The following is a 10,508-nucleotide window of genomic DNA, read 5'->3' as shown; positions in this document are numbered from 1 at the left end:
TCTCTCTCTCTCTCTCTCTCTCTCTCTCTCTCTCTCTCTCTCTCTCTCTCTCTCTCTCTCTCTCTCTCTCTCTCTCTCTCTCTCTCGCTCTCTCTCTCTCTCTCTCTCTCTCTCTCTCTCTCTCTCTCTCTCTCTCTCTCTCTCTCTCTCTCTCTCTCTCTCTCTCTCTCTCTCATCGCTTGTAATAACACGCTCAGGTTTGTTTATGCTTTGATTAAGAAACGTTCGGCTACTTTGCTCTCCGATTGCGAGTTTTTGCGTGTGTGTGTGTGTGTGTGTGTGTGGTCAGGGTGAAGGTTTGGGGTAGAGAGGACACACACACACACACACACACACACACACACACACACACACACACACACACAGACTATATGCTACACACTAATACACTTTTACACTCCTTTCCCCTCCCCAGTCTACCTCCCCTCCTCCCCCCTCCCCCCTCCTGACACACATGCACTTGAGATAACAATATTAAAGAGCTCTACCCTTCCTCCTTTCACCTTGCTCTCCCCTTCCCCTCCCTTCCTCCCGTCCCTTAACATCTCCCCTACCCTATTTTTAAGCCCCCTTCCCATTGCATCCCACTCTCCCCTCTCCCCTTTCTCCCTTCCCTTCCATTCCCTTTCCTCCATTCCTTACTTCCTTCCCCTACTCTTTAAAACTATATCCTAATGCCTCCAACACCTTCCCTATGTCCCTCCCCTTTCCCCCCCCCAATCCCCTTCCCTTCCCTTCCCTTCTCCTCCCTTCTTTCCCCTTCTTCCCTTCCCAATGCATCCTACACCCTACCTATGGCCCTCCCCCTCTCCCCTCACCCATTTCAACCACGTAAGAGGGCGTAAAATGACTCCTCCCCATCTCCCCGCATCATTACCTCCCCGTCACCTCCTCCTCCACCTCCTCCTCCTACTTCGCCTGGGTCATGCAAGTGTAGCTCTTCGTTGGGTAAACAAACACACGAGAGAGAGAGAGAGAGAGAGAGAGAGAGAGAGAGAGAATATCAAACTTACCACACAAACCATAAACAAAGTGACAAGATCCATCGCTGGCCATCACACACACACACACACACACACACACACACACACACACTCTCACACACACGCACAAACACAGTGAAGCCTCTATCCTACTTCCCATCTGTGTCGCCCTCCTCCTCCTCCCCCTCCTCCTTTGAGCTACCGCGCGGGGACTCCACTTATAAGGAAAAACACGGAGACTGATAAGTTAAAATCGTCTCACGGCTTTCGATTAATCTTTGTAATGTGGTTCATGTTTTGCCTGGGAAGATGCTACAGGAGGAGGAGGTAAGGAGGAGGAGGAGGAGAGATGAAGAGAAGAAGCCTTGAGGACAGAGTATATCCAAAGAGATGCTACAACAGAGAGGGAAGATAAAGAAGAGAAGAAGGAAAAGGAGAAAATGAAAGGAATTACAACTAGAAATTGAGGATTAGAGAGGAGGAGGAAAAAGAGACGATACCTTGAGGACAGAGTATTTCCAAAGAGATGCTACATAAGAGAGGATGCAAAAGAGGAGAAGAAAAGGAGGAAGAGGAAGAGAAGAAAAGAATTACTACTAAGGAGGGAAGATGACGAAGAAGAGGAGAAAAGAAGGAGGAAGAGGAGAAAGGAATCATTTGAAATTAGAATGGGAGACGGGTAGGCATGGGAGGAGGAGGAGGAAGAGGGAAGAAGCAGAAGAACAAAAAGAAGTAAACACGAAGAAAAAGAAGAAAAAAAAGAAAAAGACAGCGAAAATACACATACACACAAAAATACAAATAAAGGAGAGGAAGAGGTCAACATAGGCCAACGTAAGAGGAGGAGGAAGAGGAAGAAGAGAAGAAAGAAGAGGATAAGGAAGTAGCGGTTGGTGAGAACGAGAAGAAGGAAGAGGAGGCGGCGGAGGAGTCGGAGAAGGGGTGGTTGACGCGGGTCGGAGCGGGTCGGGTTGGGGAGGGGCGGGCCGCGGGTCAGTGTAGCGAGCGGGCCGGCCGGGGAGGCGATGGCGAGCGCAGGAAAATATTAAACGTTTTATGGGCTTAATATCGAGTGTGAGATGGTTCATATGTGTTCTTTGTAGAGCAGATGAGCCGCCTTATGGAACGCCACACTGCTGCCGGCCCCTCGATCCCCCCTACCCCCTACTCCTCCTCCTCCTCCTCCTCCTTACTCCCTCACTGATATTCTCTCTGACTGTCGCTTACTCCCTTTCTCCCTCTGACCCTTACTCTGATTTGCCTACTTCTTCTCTTCCTCCCTCCTCCTCCTCCTCTCCTCCTCTCACGTCGCCCTATGCTGACCATTTCTCATCCTCTTCCTCTTTCGCTTCTTCTTTTCCTCTTCCTTCTTCTTCTACTACTACTTCTTCTTCCCTCCTCCTCCTCCTCCTCCTCCCTTCCCTCCATTTTCGCCGCTATATAGAAGGCCTGACAAACTGCTGACGAGGCCGACCAGACTGTACACACACACACACACGCACACATACATACATACATAAACACATACATACATACATACATACATTGACAGATATTTTATTGCTTCATATTTAGATAGATAATTATAAATCGACATACATAATAAAATAAAAGATGTATTTAAATAGATATACGAATTAATACACAGATACAGACTTATTTTAAAGGGACTGATAGAGGAAAAATATCTAAACAAGAGCGTAACTAACATAGGAAAGGATGGAATTGAAGAGTGTTTGTTAAATAGGATTAGGATTAGCGAGGTGGGGTAAAAAAATTATTAGATGTTTAGTGATAAAAATAAAGAAAAATAAAGAGTAAAGACAAATAAAGGAAAAGTAGAAAATGTGTTCTTTTAATTTGTGTGTGTGTTCGTGGGTCATTCATATTCTGCTTTTCTTATTTATTTCTTCTTCTTCTTCCTCCTCTTCTTCTTCTTTTGCATCTCCTTTTTACTTCTTTCTCTTCTTTTTCTTCTTTTCCATTTCTTTTTCTTCATTCTATTTGCCTTTTCTTTCTTCTCATTCTCCTCCTCCTCCTCCTCCCTCCTTCCTTCCTTCCTGCTCCCGTTCTTCCATTCTTCTCTCCGCATTTCTCTTAGTCTCCATTTCATCCTTCACCTCCTTCCTATCCAGTTATCCCCAAGTCTGATTTCTATTCAATTCGTTCTTTTTCTTACTTTCTTTTATTGTCTTCCCTTCGCTTTCGTTTCCTTTCCTTCGCCTTTTTTTTTTTCTTCCGTTGCTAATTCTTTTTCCGAACTTTTTTTTTTCTCTCCCTTATAAATTGTCTTCGTTTTGTCTTAATTTTTTTTTATTTCCTTACTTTTTTCTTCCTTCAATTTCTTTCCTCTTCTCCCTTTCCTCCTCAATAAGTTTTCTTAATTTCTTCCTTTTCATCTCCTGTTAATACGAAATCTTCCTTCCATTCTTTTCCTTTTTTCTCTTTTTCCTCTCATATATTTGCCCTTCACTCTTTATTCCCTATTCTCCTCTCCATCTTCTCTTCTGAATCGCTCCCCTCTTCACCCTTCTTCCTTTCTCCCCTTCCCCATCTTCCTTTATCTCACTGCCATCCATCCTTCCCCCTTTCTCTCCCTTCTCCCTACCCTTTAATCTCCCTCTGTCTCTCTTCCTTTTCCTTCTCCCCATCTTCTCTTCTCCCTGAATCACTCTTCACCAATCCCTCTTCCCCTGAATTCCTTTATCTCATACAGTCATTCACCCTTCACCCCTTTTCTCCCTTCTCCCCATCTTCTCTTCTCCTGTCAAGGTTCCAGAGTTGGGTGCTGTAATCGGAAGGTACAAACAAACAAGATAAATGGTTAGACACCAGTTTACTTTAAGTAAAGTAAGAAAACCCCAAAACAGGCCTCACAATCTGAAGTCTCCGACACGAAGGCTGCAGCACGCCGGACTCAGCAATGACCTGTGGCACGGCTGCTTCCTCTTCGGGGCGTCTCGTCCCTTAAGTGGCAATGACGAGGCAGCACAGCTTCGTCCTTGAAGTGGTGTAGATCTCATACAGTCAGGCACGGGCTTCACCCTTTTTCTCCCATAGCGGGAGGAGAAGCCTCGGTGGTTCAGTCGACAGAGGCGTCGAACGGAGTCAGGTGAACGAGCAGCGGGAGTGAAGCAGGTGGTTCGCTGCGCCTCTGTAGTTGAACAGCTTCGGACGGCAAGATGCGGGCGGGCGGCAGGAGTGCCCCGGTCGTTCGGCCGCTAAGTTGGTAGTTACTCGTACCAACTCAGTCCAACCGGTGAGGTAGGGACAGCTAAAGTGGCTCCTCACCACGGGAAACTTGTCCACTCGTCCTAGGTAGTCAGCAAGGGAGACCTTTGGACAACTCTCAACATCTAAATCAGGTAGTAAGTCATCAGAGACTTATGATCACACAGGAACATCCAGCATCCCTGATGTTGGAGCTCCAAGACCCGTTAATGGTGCCCGGAACAGAAAACTCCTAGATACTTTTGTCACTAAGGCAAAAGCCTACCTGATATGATGGTTTAGCAGGTTCGACATCTTTGAAGGCGCGGAGATTCTTCGGGCAGCGCGGACGTAGATGGCCTTCCTCCCCGCATTGGTGACACCTCAGGGTTGCTGTACTGGGCTGGGCAGAGGTCTTGGCGGAGGCTCCCGGAGAGGACTGAAGATTTCGTGGGCGAAGCAGCCTTAGAGGGGCCTCGGGAATTAGGAGATTAAGCTTTAGGGTAGGCATTGCAGGCAGACTACCAGTCGTCGGCAAGTCTCACTGCGTCGGGAAGATGTTTCGGCCGGCGCTCCTTTAAGATCCTCAAATCTGGGGCGAGATTAGTGAGAAACTCATCCAGGAGCATAAACTCCCGGAGCTCTTCATAAGTGCAGGGGACGTCAGAGGCTTCCAACCACGCCTGGAACAACAGAGTCAGGTGGATGGAGAACTGCTGGTAGTTTTCCTAAACTCTAATCCTGGCGTGACTGAAGTCTTTGCGATAGTTATCCGCCGTTTTACTGAAGCCCTTAAGGAGAGTTCTTTAAAAGAGCGTAATCTTCAGTTATTTCAGCTGACAGGAAGTATACAATTCAGTGGCCTTACCCGTGACGAGACAACCCAAACCTCGCAGCGTAGCTTTCTTAGTCAATCCGCAGAAGTTCAGCCACCCTTTCAAAGCGAACGAGGTAGTTGTTGATGTCCTCTCCCTCCTTGAAGTGGTGTAGATGTGGCAGACGAGGGAGGCGCAGGAGGAGAAGGGGCGTCAGGTTCACGGCAGTCACGGGAGTCCAGGGCGTGGAGAGGTAACGCACCCAGATCGAGCCCACGGTATCGGAGTTAGCCCGAGTGAGAGCAGGGCAGGAGCTATAGCAGAATCAGGTGTTCGGGCCGAGGCTCGGCCGCTGTCTGACGAAGAAGGCGCGGGCGGCAACCAAGTCGCCTCCCATAGCGGGTTGAGAAGCCTCAGTGGTTCAGTCGACCGAGGCGTCGAACGGCGTCAGGCGAACGAGCAGCGGGAGTGAAGTAGGTGGTTCGCTGCGCCTCGGTAGTTGAACAGCTTCGAACGGCAAGATGCGGGCGGGCGGCAGGAGTGCCGCGGTCGTTCGGCCGCTAAGTTGGTAGTTGCCCTCACACCCTCTCCTTTTCTCCCTCTCTAGATCAGTCTCCCCTTCACCCTTTTTCCCTTCTCTTCCTCCCCATCTTCCTTTATTTCATTCTCTCATTCACCCTTCACCCTTTTTCTCCCTTCTCTCCCTTCCCCTAATCTCCCTCTGACTCCCTCTTTCCTTTCCTTTTCTTCTCCCTCTGAATCGCTCCCCTCTTCCCCCTTCGTTCCCTTCCCATCTTCCTTTATCTCATTCTCTCATTCACCCTTCATCCTTTTTCTCCTTTCCCTCCCTTCCTTTAATCTCCCTCTGTCTCGCTCTCCCTTTTCCTTCCCCTTTCCTTTTCTCCCTCACTGGATCAATCCCCTCTTCACCAATACCTCTTCTTTCCCTTCCCTGAATTCCTTTATCTCATTCTGTTATCCACCCTTCACCCTTTTTCTCCCTTCTCTCCCTCTCCCTTAATCTCCCTCTGTCTCGCTCTCCCTCTCTGCATGATTCTCCCCTTCACCCTTTTCCCTTCTTTTCCTCCCCACCTTCCTTTATCTCATTGCCATACATCCTTCCCCCTTTTTCTCCTTTCTCTCCCTTCCCCTAATCTCCCTCTGACTCCCTCTTTCCTTTCCTTTTCTCCCTCTCTGAATCACTCTCCCCTTCACCCTTTTTCCCTTCTCTTCCTCCCCATCTTCCCTCCACCGTTTTCCGTTTCCCATCCCCTCCCCTCTTTCCTCCCTCTCTGCTTCCCTCTCCCCTCCATCGTGTCCCCTCTTTCCTCCCCTCATGCCCAGCGAACCACGGCAGTCATTCGCGTTTTTAATCACGTAGTAAAAAATAATATAAAGTTAAAAAGATGTTTCGCAGTAAAATGTTTCAGCAATTATACTTCTATGTCGCTGCTTTCTGACCTCACTGTAGCAGACCCCACTTGCTTTTGTTTTTATTGAAGGGTGTATAGCAAGAAGAGGAAGTGGATTAGCAGGGAGGAGAAGGTAGAGAGTGAAGGGAAAAGAAAAGACAGCAGAGGTAGAGAGATAACAGAAGCAGAAGGAGAAAGAAAGAAGTAGAAACAGAAATAGTAGAGGTAGAATTAAAGGTAGAAAGACAGTTAAGTAGAAATAGAGGTAATTAAGACAGTGGGAGAAGAAATTGAAGTAGAATAAAATAGAAAAGGTAGAAGCAGAAGCAGAAGTAGAAAGAAAGTAGAAGTAGAAACAGAAAAAAGCAGAAGTAGTAGAGGTGGACAGAAATAGAGATAGAAAGACAGTTAAGTAGAAATAGAGGTAAAAAAGACAGCGGGAGAAGAAATTGAAGTAGAAAAAAATAGAAAAGTTAGAAGCAGAAGCAGAAGTAGAAAGAACGTAGAAGTAGAAACAGAAAAACAGAAGTAGTAGCGGTAGAAATAGAGGTAGAAAGACAGTTAAGTAGAAATAGAGGTAATACAGACAGTGGGAAAAGAAATTAAAGTAGAAAAAACAGCAGAAGCAGAAAGAGAAGTAGAAAAAAAAGGAAAAAATAGAGAATAAGAATGATAATCAAGTAAAAAAAGAGGTAGAAAATTAAGGTAGAAAAAAGAAGTAGAATGAGAGTGTAAGTTGAAGTAGAGAGACAGGCAGTAGAAGTTGAATGATAACAGAAGTAGATGTTGTAGGGTGTAAGAATGTTTTAACAATTGTTCTGATATACGAATTCTTGTTTAATCGGAACCGCAGTCTCTCTCTCTCTCTCTCTCTCTCTCTCTCTCTCTCTCTCTCTCTCTCTCCCTTCTCTCCTCATCTCCACTTATCCCCCTTTCCCTGTTCCCTCTCTCCTTCCTGTCCCCTCCTCATCTCCGCCTCTCTCCCTCTCCCTCTCTCGTCTCATTTAGCAAGGCAGGTCCTAGAACACAGCCTTGTCTCACTCCCACCAAGAACAATCCGTCTTATTCCTCGTCCTTGTCCTTGAAACTTCCCCTCCTCCTCCTCTTCCCCCACCTCCTCCTCCTCCTCCTCCGTGGTCTAACTGTTTCATTGCCCATTAAATCACAACCACCAGCCACTCTCTCTCCCTCCCTCTCCCTCCCTCTCTCTCCCTCTCTCCCTTCACCCCTTTCCAATTAAGGACTTTTGAATAGTTGAAGACAAACCATTTCCCCTTCTGCCCTTTTTATATACATAGAGGGCGAGGAGGAGGAGGAGCAGGAGGAGGAGGAGGAGGAGGAGGAGGAGGAGGAGAAGTTTTGGGCTCATAAAGAAGTGATTTGGATAGGTGACGGAGGGGAATTAGTTTCATCCTTGTGTTATTTTTTATCTGCGTTGAGAGGAAGTGTAATAAGTGACTCTTCGGGAGGAGGAGGAGGGAGGAGGAGGAGGAGGAAGGAGGAGGAGGAGGATAATGATGGCGTTGATGGTGAAGGAGGTGAAAAGTTGAGAAAAATACACTTGTGGAGGAAAGGAGGAGGAGGAGGAGGAGGAGAATGGGGAGGAGAAACGAAGATGAGAATGGATGTGTGAGTGATGGGAAGAGAATCAGAAACCCACAAACAGAATTAAGCGAGATCCTCCCCTTCTCTTTCAGCACGCTAGTCATCTCCATTCGCTTACAAATTAAAACAACAAGACTTTATTTTTAACACAAGAACCTCATTAACACACCCTTGCCAGACCTCTTCATCCACTTGCAAATTAAAAGGCAACATGATGAACTACTTTTAACACAAGAAGCCAATCAACACAACCTTGCTAGTCCTCTCCATTCGCTTACAAATTAAAACAACAAGACATTATTTTTAACACAAGAACCTTACTAACACATCCTTGCTAGACCTGTTCATCCACTTGCAAACTAAAACACGACATGAATGAATTACTTAAAACATAAAATCCAATCAACACTCTTGCTAATCCTCTTTATTCTCTTCCAAATAAAAAAAAACAAGACATTACTTTTAACACAAGAACCTTACTAACACATTCTTGCTAGGCCTCTTCACCCACTTGCAAACTAAAACACAACATGAATGAATTACTTAAAACATAAACCCAATCAACACTCTTGCTAATCCTCTTTATTCTCTTCCAAATAAAAAAAAAACAACAACACTTTACTTTTAACACAAGAACCTCATTAACACACCCTTGCTAGGCCTTATCATCCGCTTACAAACTCAAAACAAAACACTGCCTCTCACTTTTCCGACTCTAGCAAGTGAACGGGCGGCGGCGTCGGTTACCTGGACGACCACCTATTTTCCGGTTCATTGTGCGCCTGATATACGGTAATGACGAGCCTCACGCCCTGCCATAAATCCCGGCGAGGCAGCGGCGGCGGGTCATACATCACACACCACAGACGGCAGACCAGGAGCACGGGTAACACTGTCCCTCTACCCCACGATACTACGGGGGATATTCTTAAACATTTCGGGGTCCAAGCACACACATTTGACGAGGCTTTCATAGGAGTTGTGGGTCTTTACATGGGAAGTTTAATGACGCTAGTGGTAGTTTGAAAAAGGTTCTGTACCGTGAAAGTGAACAAAACACTCAAACGAACCTAATTAACCAGCTTTTTGGCCTTTGAAAATAGTTGATGTGGGAAGCGTAAAAGCCTGAGGATATCAACTTACGACGCTATAAAGACTAACGCAGCGATGAGACTTGTACTAAGGTGCTTCTGGGCGGCTCCTGAAGACTCGCCTCTCTTAAGGTATCCCTCGAACATGTAATAAGTTCTCCCTTCGTAGTCAATGAGTAGGGTGAGGTAGAGAATGAGACGAGAAGCAGGAGGAGAAAGAGAAGGAACAACAACACATATATGGATAACAAAAATAATAGAAATAATACAGTATGGCAACTCTTATATGTATGCCATTTTTCTATACACACACACACACACACACACACACACACACACACACACACACACGTTGACCTTTTATTAGCCTCTACAACCTTGGCCTTTCTTGTGTTGTCTAAAAACTTCCTAATTACAACGCACAATCTATTTTTAAGACACACACACACACACACACACACACACACACACACACACACACACACACACACACACACATCAACACTCCTTCCCATCTCGCTTCCAATCAGCCTGCTCCCAAGCCAGCAGTTCATCGCTTCCTGCTAATCAACCTCACCCCCCCCCCTCCAAGCACCCCCTCCCCGAAGCGTGTGCATACCAGGAAGCAGTAAGCAGGTGGCGCGCACACACATACACACAAACACAATAAACAAGAATGGAGAAATAGAGAAGAAGAAACAAAAGAGAAAGGGGAATGAGGGAAGAGAGAGAGAGAGAGAGAGAGAGAGAGAGAGAGAGAGAGAGAGAGAGAAACACGATCAGCTGGCGGGAAAAGGGAGAGGAGGAGAAAGGGGAGAGAAAGGAAGGAGGGGGAGAGAATAGGGAGAGTAAAGGGGAGAAAGGGAGGAGGGGAAGAGTCTAGTGGTCACTGCTGTATAATCCTGATCAGTCACGCTCCTCTCCCTCCCCTCTCACCCCCCTAACCCCCCCTCATGAATACCCTCACCCACACCCACCCACACCCATCCTCGCTAACTCACTACACCCATCCTCCTCTCCTTTCCCCTCTAACCTTCCCTTACCCTCCCCTCTCCCCTCCTCTTACACACCCACAATATCATCCTCCCTCTCTCCCTTATTCTCTCCTTCCCTTCTTCAATAATGCTGTTCTTTCCCTTGTTCTCAGCCTATCTCTTTCCTCCCCCCTTTATCCTTCTGCCCTTTCTTCCTCACATCCTTTTTTTTTTTGCATTGCTTGTTTCCTCTGCATCAGATGATAGAGGGAAATGTGGAAGAAGAGGAAGAGGAGACGAAGGATGATGATAAGGAGGAGAAAAAAAGAGGAGGAGGAAGACCAAAGTGAAGAAGAAATAGGATGATGAAAAAGTAAACTAAAAAGGAGGAAATAAAAGGAGTTAAGAGACGGAACAA

Source organism: Eriocheir sinensis, chromosome 1 (genome assembly GCF_024679095.1).
Source record: "Eriocheir sinensis breed Jianghai 21 chromosome 1, ASM2467909v1, whole genome shotgun sequence".
NCBI lineage: Eukaryota > Metazoa > Arthropoda > Malacostraca > Decapoda > Varunidae > Eriocheir > Eriocheir sinensis.
Note: the sequence above shows the minus strand (reverse complement) of the source record.